Raw genomic sequence first — 15,664 nt, 5'->3', positions numbered from 1 at the left:
TTAGACAGTTAAGTAATATTAATACAGTAAAAGGTAAGTATGGAAAAAGACAATTGCAGAAATTACTGTTTGTAATTTCTGCTAAAATCAGAAAATGGGGATTTGTAATTGATGATATGGCAATACAAAATGGATCTTGTAAACCTCAAAATTTCTCAGACTTATGAATGTTAGGGGTTTCCCCCATTGGGGAATCTTCTACTTAAAAAAAATTCCCTAGCAGATGGTGAGAACTCTACTTGAGTGTGGGGGCTCCTAGCTATGGGAGTGTCCCTGCTCCACCCTACTTAAGACTGCTTTAGGACAGAAAACGGCTTGCTAAACAATGAAAGTACTTTGATCCATGCTTATGGAAGGGACAGGAAGTTCTTTGAGTCATGACTGTTTTAGAATTGATACAATGGGAGAGTAAGTACCTATAAAGGTGGGGCAACTTGTAAACTACTTAAACCTAAAAGGGTGATAACTTATTCAGAGTTTTTTCTTAATGAAATTTGTCGACACAGCAGCATTTTTTTTCTGACTTTCTAAAGAGATTAAAACTACTCAACTGTGAATTCAAAATGGGCGATCCTTTAGAAACATCTACAGTGATTGGTAGATGTAAGGACTTAGGGGAGGTGACAGAGGAGATTTTGCCCTTAAAAATAAGAGCTCAGAGAAGAGAAGGAAGGATATCTTGATTTCTGATTCTCATTCTGGAGGATCTCATTCTGAGAGACTCATTTCCTTGAGGACTGATGCTTGAGGGCTCTTTCCTTGGAGATAGATCTCTTTGAGGAGAAGTGCTCTTGGAGGAAATCTCATTCTGAAGGAGAGCTCCTTGAGGAGCTCCTCTGAGGGGCTCTGTCCCTCTGGGGTGGGAGCTCTGGAGGCTCTTGAGAGAGAGGCCCTTTGAAACAATCTCTGGCTAGAAGACTCTTTTGAGGAAGGATGCTGGCCTGGTGTCACTGGTATCCTTGTTTAATCAGACCTTGTGGTGAGTGTTAAAAAACTGACTGATTTCTCTTTTAAGAGTCAGGTCTAGGCCATATTGGCTTGAGGCCCTTCATATTTATTCCTTTCTTACTCTCTCTCTCTTTCTTTGATTACTCATTGTATTGTTAATTAAAATCTCTATAAAACCCAATTGACTTGGGTATTTGAATAATTGGGAATATTTCCCTGGCGACCACCTTCTATTTGATTTTAAAACCCAAGACACTGTAGTGAAACATATTTCTGCGGTCAAATTTACTCACCCTCTCTTATATCTATCACAATTTATATCTTCCACTATTTTAATCACTACAGTTTAAGACCTCAACCATTTTAAATCTCACAATCTGCAGAAAAAGCAAGAAGCTCAGAACTCTTGTAACACCAATCATCAGAGGAGGGGTGGAGGAGGGCAAATAGTGTTCCAATGGAATCTTGAAGGGAGTAGTTAGGAAAGTCCAGCTGCTTGAACTTCACTTCCTTCTTTTGCTGTTGGATGAGAAGGTGGAAGACAAATTCTCTCTTTGGTTATTGCTCATTCATAAAACTGAGTGCTGAGTAGACCCTTGGGTTGAATGCAGAATAAACCTGTCAGCATTTGCTGTCAACATCTCCCCTTAGGGAAAGATAACTTTGTTTCCTGAATTTGAATACATCTTGAACTCTTCAATCAACAAGGATAACTTAGAAAATATAGGGAGACCTATTTTCCTCTCACCCCTACCCTCTCCTTACCTTCTCTACCCAAAAGAATAAAAGTCCTCTTAGTTAAAAGATTTGATTGTGGGATTTAGTTATTAGGGGAAATCTTCAAGCTTACCATTTCTGAGAAGAACATTTCAAGACAGTTGAAAGGGAACAGGAAGTAGTGTAGGAGGAGGAGCCCAAGATTCAGTCTTTCCCCTAGCTTGCTTCCTGCTCTAAACACTTCCATATTACCATAATTCCCCTAATAGTGATATCTACTAGAGAAGGCAATGTTCTCTTTACTCACTTTGCCCCTCATTCCTTCCATATATATATATGTATGTATATATACACACACACATCAAAATATCTCAGCTTTTATGTTATTTGTTTTCCCAGGAGAAAATTTGCTTCTTCCATACATCAGAAGATTACCCATTACTTCAAATGAATTAAGAACTGGTGAAAAAATCTTCATTTTTTGTTTTTGAGCATTTTTGATTCATTTTTAATTACTGGTCATCAAAGACCAAATATTAGATAACATCAAAACTTTCTCTCTCGCTATGTGAGAACTTCTCATTCTCTTGTTATCTTTACCTCCTATTGGCTTCCTGAAAGGTTCTAAACTCTGTTTAAGGGGACATTTTAGGATCTATCCATGAAAACTCTCAATGCTGGCCTAGTTAGTTACTCTCCTTCTGTTTCTTCAAGGGCTATATCAATTTAAATTAAATTAATTATCTACAAAATTACAAGGAAACATTTAATCAAATTTATAAGAGAGAACACAATCCCTTTTTATTGTTAGATCTGAGATAAATTAAAGACTAAACTTCATTTAGATTTCATTCCAAACCCTGAGCAACAAAGAAGTGGGTGCCAGGTAAGTTGTAATTCCATTTTTGGTTGTTTCCAAACTGGAGCTAAACTAAATGCAATTCACTCAAGAACTGACTATTCCAATGAAGACAAAATACTCATGGCCTAGAAGAGGCTATTGGTCTCAGATTTATTATCTGCCTTCTAATAATAAAATTGCTTCAAAATATTGTGAACAATGTCTTTGTATATGTGGAGAATATTGAGAAAAACCATGTTTACATTTTCTAGGTTTCCTTGTCCTGGTTTTGGTTAGATTTGAGCTACCAAAGTAAAATCAATCAATCTCATGAACTATTCTCATAGGATTTAGAGTTGGAGGCTTTTTCAGATATTATCTAGTTTAATTTCAGTTAAATAAACTGAGTCCCAGTGTGCAGAAACATGTGACCAAGCTCACAAGGCAGTTATTAGCAAAGATGGATGGAAAATCCATGACCTCTGACTCCAAATTTGGTAGTGATTCCTTGTGATTCAGTTCTTCCATGTCATAAGAAAGAGTTTCATATAAAGGTCATGCCTATTTTTTTTTCATTTCATCTTTGTGAGAATAGAGTGGCTAACTGCATTTCCAAATGTCACATAGGCAGCGAATGCTAGAACTGGAATTTGAATGCAGGGCATATGGCACTAAATTGAAATTCATCCCATAATGCTGCACTGCCTTTTAGATGAAACTGTTGTGAAATAATATTGATTTTCTTTTTTAAACTCTAGTTTTATAGGTCTAGAGATATAAAAGTTAGAATGAAATTCTGGTGAGCAGGAAAGTTTACAAGTCAAATGTCTTACTGCTGGGAATGCTGCAAAACTAGATTACAGATCTATAACCTAACAATATGATGTGCTTACCCTGAGATGGATTGCAAAGTTTGGGCTCATCACTGAAAATTTTAAGTGACAAATATTTATTTTGGGCACAAAAAAGTCATGGTCTTTTTTAGCTACTGCTTTCTCAGCTGAAATAACTCATCTCAGTCAGTGCTATACACAGAATGCACACTACTGATCAACTTCCTTCTGCCATATGCAAATGAAACATAAACGGTAGGTGGCCACCCCATCTCTAATGTGTAAATTCTGTTAATGGAATGCATCAAGAAACAGATGTTTTTGTTTTTGTTTTTTTAAGAGGGATGCTCTAGATTTTCCTAATCTACTTACACAAACACCAAAAAGTAGATCTGAAAGAGAAAAAAATACTTAGAGATGATACAACCTAATGAGACACCAACAAGATGAATCTCTAGATCCACAAAGAAAGAAAGAAAAATGGTCCTCTATACAGTGGATCTTCTTACTGGATCAGTTTCCCTCCATCATTCCATCTAGCCTCTTTGTACCATTGACAAATTCCTTTTGAGGTCTTTTTTTCAGGAAGCCATATTTTTATTCCTCTCCTAACAGTGATTCTGCCTCTAAGAACATTGCCACCATACCCCACTCAGGCACTTCATTTTCTGTCTCCTTTCCCTGTTTTTAGCTCTTTTTTATGTGTCCTCTTATCTCAGAATATAAAATTCCTTGAGGATAGAACTATCTTTTTTCTTGCATTCATACAGCCATCATTTAGCATAGCATCTAACACATTGTTAAGATTTAGAAAATTCTTCTTAATTTGCTTTGCCTATAGCCCAAGGACATCACAGACAGAATAAAAGGTCCCATTTTTACCAAATTCATCACAACAACACTTTTTGTATTGGAAAAAATAGAAAAACAAACTGTGTTCATCCATTGGGAAATATTCAAACAACTTGTGGTATATGAATATAGTGGCATATTATTTTGTCTTAAGTAATAACACACATGAAAATGTCACAGAAACAAAGGAAGAGATATAAAAATTGATTTAGAATGAACTTAGCTGAACAATTAAAACAAAATTGACAATGATTTTCACCAATGTAAACAGAATGAAATGAACAATGAAAGAAACAAAATGTATTTCTTGTAATTTTAATGACTAATTTTAATTCTAAGTCCTGGAGAAGAGTTGAGAAAATGCATCTACCTTTTTTTGAAAGGACAAGGGTTTATGGTTCTAGAAAATTATATAAACTATTAGACATTTAAAATCAATGAGGGTCACTGTGGAGTATATATATAACTGGAAAGCTGGTATTCAAATCTTTTTTTTTTTAATTCTTTCCTTCTATCTTAGTATCAGTCCTTAAAACAAAAGAGTGGAAAGGACTAGGCAATAATGGTTAAGTGACTTGCTGGGTCACACAATTGAGAAATGTCTGAGGTTTGCTTTGAAGTCATGGCCTTCTGACTTCAGGCCTGGTACTCTAACCACTGTGCAATTGAGCTGTCTCTCAGAACCTATTTGTTCTTTCTTAATGGATAGGGGGTAGAGCTGAAAACTCACCAGACCCTCTCTATCTCCACACTTGAATATGAAAGGCTGTAATCTTGCCTCTCCACATTTTCCTCTTTTTCTTATCACCTGGAGATTTACTCAGTCAGATCACGTTGCCAAAAAATGGTTTACTTTTGCCCCTGGTTTAATAATGGCCCTCAAGGCCTTACAATCCGTTTCTTCAGTTTATGTTTCTGTGTTAATCAAAACAAAGCTTCCTAGTACAATTTAAATAGCTCAGAGCCATCAGTTAAATAAATTCTTAACATTCAGACAGAAGTTTGGTTTTTCCCTAAATTTATTTTTTCCCCAGACCTATTCATCTTAGAGGCAAAAATTAAGATGTAAGAAATATTTAAGTATTCAGTTGTAGGTATCATGTTTCTAGAGAATCACAGAGAGAGGAAGTTGGGAAAGATCAGACTCATTTGAAACTTCTTTAAATCCTGAATGATATAACTAATAGATGCTGTGTGTGTGTCTTATGATCTAACATATCTATGGGCCTGATGGCTCTACCCAATCTTTCTTTTCTACCATAGCTTAACTTTCCTTTTACTTTGTTAGTTTGCCATTTTACCGTGTGCCACTGACTCTTCCCACCTTAGCTTCTTGAGGTCTAATTAGAGATCTATCTGATCTAGGAACTCTATCTCATTAGCAACTGCTGCTGAGCTCTTGAAGTCCTTATTCTTTCCTCTCAATTCACGTTACAGGCTTACGTACCTTTTTTTGAATTTACAGGTGTAATATGAGTCTCCTTTCCAGCTCGAACATAACCCTCATTATAAATCAGTGCTACGATGAGAGAAGGAATACTTTCTCCTGTTGAAGATTCTCATCAGTTCTCAGACTTTGATTATACAGTGATGGCATGTTTGCTGGTCTCACTAAATCCCTGCCTCCTTCTATTCCCTCTTTAACTTATCTTCTTTAAAAGTTTTTATTGGATAAAGCAGGTGATAGGAAGAAATGATTATATAAGACAAAGGATAATAAAAGATTAAGAGCTAAGAAGAAAATCAAAGAAAAATTATTATAACATGCAATTACATGTCTATAGATTTCTCTTTACCAGAATACTATGAAATGAATTAATAATAATCAATTAAAGACTTAAGGTGTCCAAGAGACTCCTCAGGACAAATAAAAAGTTTACCTTAACATTGTTCCTAGCTTCATAGAGTTTTGTGATGTATGGGATTGCTGTGTATTTTGGATATTTTTACTATTCAGCATATCATGTTTTTGAACCTCTCCAATTTTTGAGTATTGGAAATGATTAACCAACACTCACAATTTGCTGTCAGCTATTATCACTCTGTCACTACTAATAACACATGCTGATGTGCGTAGACATATTTTAACTTTTGACAAGTGGGAAATGGAAAGAATGACGATGTTAAATCTGTATCATAAAGCCTAACACATTGCAGTGATGAGCATGTACTTTGTTGGATACGGTGAATGCATTTTTAATTATATAGGAAAGTATTGTCATTGGGACTAGCTCTCAAGAATAAGTAACATTTTAGATAGCATGTGGTCAGCCATCTGCAGAATTCCAGTAGAATACCATTTCAGTGAACTCAATTATGCAATGGGGAGTATTACAAGTCATTAGTTGGTCTCTCCACATCCTGTGATTTCACAGAGGCCCATGGAGACAAAGCACACTCTGTGAGGAGAAGGAATAAAGATAAACATGTACTTTTAATGGCAATGAACGTCAGAGCTGGAGCCATCTGCCTAGAGTACTGAAGCATGTATGAGTGTAAGTCCTTTAAGGAGGTCAGGTTTGTCTCTCTTGGTGTTACTAATGATTGTAAGGCCTACAAAGACAAAGTATCATTAGGAAACGGGTCATTCTCACATATTGGTGTGGAAGTGGGCTCTAGGATCCAATACTCTCTAGATTTCTTGAAATTCTCAATTATATCCATAAAAATTGGCAGAAAACAATAAACACTGATGACATCATGATGTCCAGAGCAACATTGTAAGAAGAGGCCTTTTCTAGGGGAGAACATCCTCTTCTATTGTCAAGGTACGGTATTAACTAACAAAGTATCATTAATACTTTGAATAAAGAAATTTGGGGTAGATTGAAAAATTTGACTATTTCTCAAGCAAATGGTTTCCCTATTCCTAAGAGTTTTGTAGGTTTGGAACAAAATTATATCAGACATTATTGAAAAACTTGTGGAATACTCACAGGATGACACAATTTATCATTTAATTATGTAAATGATATTCAAGGGTCTTGGTATTTGAAATATTTATGACATATCTGCTAATATGACCTAAGTATGACATATTGCACCCTATCCACACTCCTCAAAAGGTGATATCTCTATGTAGCCTTAGATAGGTTGGCATTTTCAGATAAGACAACTGGGTTCATTTATACTTAGGAGGGACATAACAAGGCTTAGGAAATACTGGTTGTGATTAGCTATGCTTTCCACAGCCTTACCACCCTAAGCTTATAAGCCCCAAAGGTCCTATCAGATGATTTGGTTTAGGGTTCTAACAAGAGGAAAACCACTTAACAAATAGAATCTTCTGAAGTGGGTTCACTGGGAAAGGTTAGACATTAACTGACTGTTTCCCGAGCATTTCAAAAGCAACTTTGGAAGCTGAGCAATGGAGATGTATGGCATGGAATGAGAACTGACTAGGGGCATTGTATCAATGAGGAGAAATTCAGGAGAATTAGCAGTTAGACTTATTCTCCTTGAGTTACAGTGTGCTATTGGAGACTGAATATATGGTTGGGCAGCCAGAGACTTCTAAGTGAAGGCTTGATAACTCTGCCACAGAACCCAAATGGATTTTGCAGCAATTTTTCAACTTTCCTACTCATAGGACTCCCACCAGATTAGCTGTTTTATTTGTCCAATAAAAATTTCTTCTACTAAAATACTGGGTTAAGCAATGTTTTCTTGTAGTAACATTTTTTAGGAGAGAGAGGGGGGTAAAAGAAAAGTAAACCAAAACCAAAAACCTATATTCAATCTGTCAGTATCCATATCAAGATCACCTTTGTATTGTAATATTATGGTTTTATTCCAGAAATAAGGAAAAGAATGGGAAAAAAAACCCATGATCCACTATTCATCATAATGAAATCTGATATGCTACTTCTTCTAAAAGGAATTCAAAGCCTGGATAGACCATAGATGCACATCTGGGGTTAGAGTTGTGATTTTGAAGTTTTCTCAGGTTTGACTGACAGTCCAAATCTGCTCAGTGGTGCATGAGGCTACTCAAAACAAGGAGCTTATATAATAATTAAAATTGTTAGAGAGTAACTACAGTGAGGGTGTAAGATCTGTGTAATAATTGTTTAATTTTCACTTGGAAATACCAATTTCTTTTTTATTTTTTGTGCTTTATGCTCATTTATTTCTGATCTATGTCCACTAAGGATGGACCACAGAATTTAGAGCTGAAAGAGAACTTAGATAACATGTTTATTTTCTCCCTGTACATACATACACACACACACACACACACACACACACACACACACACACACACACTAACACAATAAGGAAACTGATGGAGGTCAAATGATTAGTAAGTTGCAAGGTCAGGATGAGTTGCTTGATGAGATAGCTCCGAATTCATTTTAACAAAATCCCAACTAATGGGGATAATACACTCCATGATGTAGTTTCATTATTCAAATTCACACTGGATACTTCCACTTGATTAGAACCAATTTTCATAATTTTAACTTTGAATAATGCAAATTGGAACATATAGAAGCACTTCAAGGCATTCATTATTCACAATAATTGGAGCCGAGTTATAATTATTCCATGCCAACATTGAGAAAATATAATGATACTGAATGTGTTTTAGTATAAGTAATTCTATGAAAAATAGAACATTAGGTAAAATAACTGGGGATAAAGCAATCAGTCCATTAGTAACAGAACTAAGCTTAGAGATGATAATAAGAAGAAGAAAGCAATTTGGAGACAAGCAATTAGTTATGGGATATTAAATCAGGAAGAGATTACACTAAGATTCCAGGATGATCTTAGGTGACAGTCATTAAATGGTTAAAATGTGATTTGGGAATCTGCAGGAGTGTTTGATTGTAATGAAAAAAAAGGTTAGTCCAAATACAAACTAGTTGGAAAATTACATAATAAATCTGTATTTTTTTTTTCAAAAGAATCTTAAGATTTAATTATCCATAGGTGAAATTTGTACAAAATGTACACATAATCAAAGTAAAGTAACTTATGAATGCCATGAAAATAGCAAGTGTCAGAGGAATAATTCGAAGTCCTTTAAAACTAATTCTTTTTTTAATGTACCATAATGTCTCACGAGATACTTAACAGCTACATTTAAATAAGCAGAATTTACACATGGAATTTTAATTTTACATGAGGAAAGTTCCATATGAACCAATCAACAAATTGGTTAAAGGTCTACATTTTTTCAGATTATGCTTAGCACTGGCAGATAAAAGTAAAAATGGGACAGCTTCTGCTCTCAAGGAGTTTTCATTGCATTTGGGAGATACAAGATGTTTACTGCTAAACATACTTATTAAAAGAATGAATTTAGGGGGAAGCTGGGTAGCTCAGTGGATTGAGAGTCAGGCTTAGAGACAGGAGGTCCTGCATTCAAATATGGCCTCAGTCTGGGCAACTCACTTAACCCCCCATTGCCTAGCCCTTACCACTCTTCTGCCTTGGAACCAATATACATAGTACTGATTTGAAAATGGAAGTTAATGTTTCTAATTTTTTTAAAAAAGAATGAATTTATATGTTTGTGACTTGTAATATATGTAAAAATGTACAGATATAGATGAGAGATGGAGATATGTATGAGAAAGAGTAGGGGCAATTTCACAAGGAGTTTGGTTAGGGGAGTAATATATAGTAAGCTTGAAAAGGAAATATAAGCTAGTAATTTAACCTAAGATATTCATAAATAGTTGTGAAATTTAAGCATAACATCTGTTATCAAAAGCCAATAATGTCCAGGACAACTCTCAGGGACTCATAACAAAAAAAGAAAAAAAAAAGAAAAGGCTCTTCACTGCTATATAAGGAAGTGACAAAGTCTGAATGCAGAATGATCATGCTGTTCTTCAGTTTATTTCCTCCATGAATTTTTCTCTAGTGTTAGTAATATGTCTTCTTTAACAACATGGTGAACATGGAAATATGCATTGCATAATAAAACATGTATAATCTATATTACCTGCCATTGTGGAAAAGGGGGAAAGATGGGAGGACATGAGATAAAATGAATTGAAAACTGTCAGAAAATGACTTGAAAATGGTAAGGATATGATAGAAGAGAAGAGATGATGAATGGGATTATTTCAGAAAAAGCTGGAAAGACTTAGTAAAGTGATGCAGAGTAAAGTAAAAACAACCAGGAGAATTATGTGCAGAGTAACAGCAATCCAGTATGATGATCAATTGTGGAAAACTTATATTTTTTCTCAGCAATACAATGATTGAAGACAATTCTGATGAACTTGTGGGAAAGAATGTTATCCACCTCCAGAAAAAGAATTGTTGGGCTTACTGTTCTTCATTTTAGTTTATTTGTAATTATTTAGGGGTTTTGGTTTTGTATGGGTATAGTCTCACAACAATGAGCAATATAGAAATGTTTTCCGTGATTATATATGTACAGCCCAGATCAATGGGGGATGAAAGAAGCTTAACATATGTTGAAAATAATTATTACATGTATTGAGAAAATGCATTTTAAAATAATGAGAGTATTAATGTTTTTAAAAATTGTCTTGCTTTGTGTTATAGAAATTTTTAAAAATTAAAAATATGGAAAAAGCCAATAGTAGCTCTAATAATTCAAGAAATATCAATTTACATATAAAATTATTATAATTGAAAATTGATGGCTTCAAACATACTTTTAAATCTTAATATGTTCGAATGTGAATATTCTCTTTACTGACATTAGCTTAAGCAATATTAAAGACCTAGCATTGAAATATGTATTATTGCGTGGGAAGGGTGAAAAATCACAACAACAAAATGTCAATTATTATCTTAAAAGATAATTGTAATACCAAAAGGGGGAATCTACCTTTGATGACTTAAGAATAATATATTTTGTGTGACTTTGAAATAGTTCCATCTAGTGGCTCAGTTTTTCAAACACACCCTAAATTTGCTATGAATTTCCAAACAAAAGGAGAATGAGATTATTCAACAAGGTAAAATTTTATCTTTGTGTGAAAATATGAAATTATCAGAAATATGCAATAAGATATTTACAAAACAAAATATTTTTAACTTCTGATTCTCACAGATTGATTAGTGATTTTATATAGTCTCTGAAATGGAGAAGATAAATGTTTAAGTCCCACCTATCTTTGGCAAATATTTACTTGTGACCCTGAACAAGACACTCTTGGCATTTTACACAACTGACTAAAAATTGCAAAATAGGTATCAAACTGAATGGGTAAAAGTAGTTTCTTTCCCTTACATTTGTTTCCAACAGGTTGAATGATCCTTTAAATTATTTAAGATATATTTATAAGTAATGTCATTGTCAATTAAAGTTTAGGGTCAGAAGAGTGATTCAAAAATAACCTGTAGTATCTCCTATACATATTTGATAGAGGCATATCTCATGTACATGTAAGACTATGATTGATTCCATAGTATGCTTAAGAGCAACAATGATGAACTGCCATTATGTTCTCCTCTCCAAGAAAGTAACAACTATTTTTCAGTGTCGATTGATTTGTAAATATTTTACAATTTCATGTGTTATGTCCAAAGTCCTTTGGATAAGAAAATCTAGCACTATCAAAGCTATTGTAAGCAATAATAATATAGTTTGCTAATTGAAGTAAGTAGGACAACTAACCCCAACCCTGATATCACCCCAAAATTCTTTGGATCGAAGAGGGTGTGAAAAAGAAACAAAGTTATGTATGAATCATTTAGATATGAAACCAAAGTGTTTTCCCTTCATTGGCTCTGAAAATAAAGTCTCATTGACCAAAATCCCATTACTGTCTCAGGGAAGATTTGGCCTAATTATTGTAGATTTCATTGTGCATATATCTCTATAACAACTTTTATGCAAGTGAATGGCCTTACATAAATTCTAAGCTCACCTGTAAATAAGTTTTTACCTACTGAATCACAGTTGGACCAGAAAAAGAGTGGTTTTAATTAAAGTTTCCATTTAGAGCACTAACTCAAATATATTGTATTTAAAACCGATAATATACTTCAAAATGGAAGGGACCCTAGAGTTCATCTCAGCCAACTCATTTCTTGGTTCATGAGTAAACATGGAAACATTTTATGAATTATTTAAGGTCACATAGGCTATTCATATGATAGCGAGGGATAAAACCCAGATTATTTGATTCCCAGGCTGATACAAACCTACATGCATTTTATTTGTGTGTATATGTGTCTCTGTATGTGTGTATAGTTTTTATTTCACCCTTTATCAGGATTATCATGTTTCAATAGACAAAAATTTGTTTTAGTGAATATGTACATATATTTGACCATGTATAAAAGTTACTGTGACATACTTATACATATGTTGTATATTAAAACGTATACCTATAAGTAACAACATTATTTTGGTTATAGAGGCATTATCACCTGTGATAAATAGCAAGCAATTACAAGATGGTGGGGACAGACATGGGAAAAGATAAAACAAGAAATACAACTGGCTCATAGGGAGTCTGAACCCATGATCCTAAGCTCATTGTTCTCACACTTTAACAATGAACTACTCAGTGATTATTGACTGTACTCTCTAAAAGGATTCTATTTAAAATTGGAGTATAAGAGGAAGTTGATAGGGTATTTAAGTTAAGAAACTGACTCAAAAGGACAAACATTCAAAATCAGATGAGCAAAGGGGTTCTACTGCAGGACACAGCCATGAAGGTAGGTGGGATTTGGTCATTTCCACACTCTAAAGGAATTAAATAACTCCCACCAAAAGTGAGAGCTGATCACCCCTCTCCCACTACATTTTTGGCAACAGTCAAAACCAGTTCACCATAATCAGAGTGAGCATGAGGCAATCTCCACATTCTCAGGAGCTGGCTCAGGGCACCACAGACTTACCCAGGAGAGCAGTTAGACTTGGGACCCCAGGAAGCTGAGGAATGTGGACCTTAGGCTCAAAGATAGAGCAGAGAGGGGTGGCACACAACAGAGGATGAGGAGGCTCAAAAAATAGCCTCAGGGCAAAACCACTCTGTAGCTAGATATACAGAAAGCCTGACCTCCTCAGACTTCTGGCTTGGAAAGGAAGAAAAAAATCAACAAAGAAATGGCCACCAACACACAAAAACTTTTATCTATAACTATAAAAAAAAAAACAGAAAAGGCTTTTGACTCTAGATAATTTGTATTTAAAGAAGCAACAGACTACAGAGAAATAAGCAGAGGAGGAAGAAACAAGCACATCAAAATAAAAAAATGGAAATTGTTCATAATCTCTCCAAGAAATCAGGATGGAATTTGAGAACCGAGTTAAAAAGATAAGAGAAACTTGGCAAGAAAAGTGGGAAATAGTTCAAAAAGAAAATAACAATTTAAAAGACAGAATCTCCGACTTGGAAAAAGACCAGAAATCAAATGAAAGGATAAGCAAATTGAAAAGCAGAAATGACCTGCCAGAAGCCATGAAAAACAGTATAGAGCAAACCAAAAAGGAAAATCAAAATAATCATAGCTAAAAACCAGTCTTTAAAGACCAGAATGGGGCAAGTAGAAGCTAAGGATATCACAAGACAGCAAGAATTAAAAAAGCAAAATGAAAAGGATCGCAAAATAGAAGGAAAAATGAAATATGTCACTGAGAAAATGACTGACCTGCAAAACTGATCAAGAAGAGACAATTTGAGAATCATTGGTCTACATGAAAACCTAGAAATAAACAGAAACTTTGACATCATACTACAAGAAATTATCCAAGAAAACTGCCCTGATGTTCTTTAACAAGAGGGTAAATTAGAAATTGAAAGAATCCATAGATCACCCTCTACTGTCTCATCCTCAAAAGACAACCCCCAGGAATGTAATTTCAAAATTCAAGAACTAAACTAAGAAGAAAATATTACAAGAAGCCAGAGACAATTCAGATGTCAAGGAATACAAATTAGGAAATTCCAGGATCTGGCAGCCTTGATACTAAAGGACTGCAAGGCTTGGGAAATGATATTCAGAAAGGAAAGAGAATTGGGTCTACAACCAAGGATCAACTACCCATCAAAACTGACTTTATCCTTCTAGGAGAAAGCATGAGCATTTAACAAACTAGAATATTTACAACTCTGAGGTACCATTTCACACCTAGAAGATTGGCAAACATGACAGAAGAGGAAAGGAATAAATGTTGGAGGAGATGTAGCAAAATTGGGATATTAATGCATTGCTGATGGAGTTGTAAATTGATCCAACCATTCTGGATGGGAATTTGAAACTATACCCAAAGTGCCCTAAAAGACTGCCTACTCTTTCATCCAGCCATACCACTACTGGGTTTATACCACAGAGAGTTAATAAGGAAAAAGACTTGTACAAAACTATTTATAGCCATGTTCTTTGTGGTGGCAAAAAATTGGAAAATGAAGGGATACCCTTTGATTGGGGAATAGCTAAACAAATTGTAGTACCTCTTAGTGATGGAATACTATTGTGCCAAAAGGAATAATAAACTGGAGCAATTCCATATGACCTGGGAAGATCTCCAGGAAATGATTCAGAGTGAAAGGAGCAGAACCAGGAGAACCTTATACACAGAGATGGAAGCACTGTGGCTCAATCAAATGTAATGGACTTCTCTACTAGCAGCAATACAATAATCCAAGACACTTCTGTGGGGCTTATGAGAAAGAACATTATCCACATCCAGAACAAGAACTGTGGGAGCTGAATCATAGAAGAAAAACAACTGCTTGATCATATGAGTAAATAGGAATATTATGAAGATGTAGACTCTAAAACAGGTATCCCCAAACTTTTTACATAGGCCAGTTCACTGTCCCTCAGACTGTTGGAGGGCCAGACTATTAAAAAAAACTATAAACAAATCTGTATACCTCTGTCTGGTATAGCAGAGGCTACAGAATTGACTGTGATGGACCTATCACACCTTGCACAGGCCCATCACCACCACCACTATACTGGGCAAAAGTATACACAGTGTGAAATCCCTTCCCCTGATCACCACTCACCATACTGACATCTTCCATTGTGAAGCCACATAATCCTTGGCACAGCACCTCATTCTCATTCAGTTACTCTCAGAACAAGGTGCCACACAAAGGATTATGTCACTATCAGTAGTACTGTACATGAGCGATGCCTCACTTTGAGGCGCCATCACATACAGTGCTCCTCTCTCTGACCACCAATGAAAGAGGTGCCCCTTCTTGAAGTGAGGTAGGGGCCAGATAAATGGTCTTGAATGGCCAACATTTGGGGACCCCTGCTCGATCACCCTAGAGCAAATATCAATAATAAGGAAATAGGTATTGATCAATGACACATGTAAAACCTATTGGCATTGCACATTGGCTACAGGAATGGGGGTGGGAGGAGCCTGGGAGGGAAAGAACATGAACATGTAACCATGGAAAATGTTTCTTAATTAATCAATTCAATAAAATTAAAAAAATATATAACATTAAATTAAATTAAAAAGAAGAAAAAAGGAAGAAAAATCAATTGGATTTTTTTAATTCTA

The sequence above is a fragment of the Monodelphis domestica genome, chromosome 7 (genome assembly GCF_027887165.1).
Source record: "Monodelphis domestica isolate mMonDom1 chromosome 7, mMonDom1.pri, whole genome shotgun sequence".
Taxonomy (NCBI): domain Eukaryota; kingdom Metazoa; phylum Chordata; class Mammalia; order Didelphimorphia; family Didelphidae; genus Monodelphis; species Monodelphis domestica.
The sequence above is the reverse complement of the archived record's forward strand: the minus strand, read 5'-3'. Positions refer to the sequence as shown.